This window comes from Bremia lactucae, linkage group LG8, assembly GCF_004359215.1.
Source record: "Bremia lactucae strain SF5 linkage group LG8, whole genome shotgun sequence".
In the NCBI taxonomy this organism is placed as follows: domain Eukaryota; phylum Oomycota; class Peronosporomycetes; order Peronosporales; family Peronosporaceae; genus Bremia; species Bremia lactucae.
Genome location: NC_090617.1, coordinates 4,430,111 through 4,430,836, shown reverse-complemented (window position 1 = coordinate 4,430,836; position 726 = coordinate 4,430,111).

The following is a 726-nucleotide window of genomic DNA, read 5'->3' as shown; positions in this document are numbered from 1 at the left end:
AGCAATTTAGGCATGAAACGGGGTGTACCGATAAATAAATATTATTTCTTGCACGAGGTACTTCCTATAAGAAGAATTAAACAAAGACGGCAGAGTGTATCGTTACATGAGGTTAACACTTAAAGTTTGTTAATTAATATATTAATTAAAAGGTAGAGTATATTTGGAGAATACTACTTTACATAGTAATAATCGGAAAGCTTATCCATTAATTATTATATATATGCCCATTATATCACTTGCTCGCGCAAAGAGAGACATTTAGTTTTTATTACATATTTTGTTTTTAGTATATAGTTGAGTTAGTAGTAAGTAGATAGAAACAGAAGAGCTTAATTATATTAAAAAACAGTACACTTTAGCCCTATTTAAAGCAATAGTGTACGTGAAGAAACGTGAGGCACCACTCGCACTGAAGTAGCGCGAAGTGGACTTGTACTGAAGCAGTACAAGTCGGCAGTGCCCCGTCACAACCATCGGGCAGCAGGCCACCACCCTTCTGAAAAAAACATACTCACTTAAAGTCCTGATTGGCTAGTGAAACGGGGCACTACGACTTGTACTGCTTCAGTACAAGTCCACTTCGCACTGCTTCAGTTGCGAGTGGTGCCCTACGTTATTTCACGTACACTGCACGAACAGATGAAGACTTCCCTTTAAGACAAGAAGCTTAAAGAGGGTAAAATGAAAAATGTATTAATATAATTAAGTGTCTGTTGTTCTACT